This window comes from Paramormyrops kingsleyae, chromosome 19 (assembly GCF_048594095.1).
Source record: "Paramormyrops kingsleyae isolate MSU_618 chromosome 19, PKINGS_0.4, whole genome shotgun sequence".
NCBI classification, from domain to species: domain Eukaryota; kingdom Metazoa; phylum Chordata; class Actinopteri; order Osteoglossiformes; family Mormyridae; genus Paramormyrops; species Paramormyrops kingsleyae.
Window position 1 is genome coordinate 1,370,180 of NC_132815.1, and position 746 is coordinate 1,370,925.

Genomic DNA, 746 nt, shown 5'->3' on the forward strand with positions numbered 1-746 from the left:
CAGTTAACACTGGTTATTAATACTGTGAATAAATGCTGTCAAAGCAGCAAATGTACAATAAAACAATTCACTCTCTAACACATGATTCCATTGTATTGTCAATAAATTATGAATGACATATTGGTATATATAACAGCCATCCACACGCTAAATTTACACATTTATACATTTATTTGCGATGTCATATTTTACACTCACAGACAGACAGACAGCTATTGTAATTATATGTAGTGTTTTCATATGCGACATATGCGTTCTCAGTCTGTATAATCAATACACTATACCTAGAAATACAATTCTTAAAAAACCTAACGGGTAACCATAAGTGCAAAAATAACAGCTCAGCACAACAGTAGCGTGGAGAAAAAAATGGGTCCAACCCGGTACTAGCTGGGTGTGCGTAATTAAAGTAGCAAGTGCGTGTGTGATCCAGCGAGATATAGGCCTACGGGATTGTCGTATTAAGTGAAATCCAGCAGACGTGTCCTACCGCTGCCGCACGCACGGCCATCCCGTCGGAGACAGGAAGAGCCGCAGACCGGTCCGGCCTCATTCCATACGGGGTACTGTCTCACCCCCGCCGCTGCCCAATCTCCGGCCAAAACAGTCGCTCGCCAACCCATCTTACTGCTCATCATTCTCACTAGCGTCACGGCGCCGAGTGACCGACGTCGCCAAGGACCAATCACCTTCCCGGTCTCCTTCAAACCGACCAATCGCTGCCGCCCGCCCGCAGGAGCACGTCA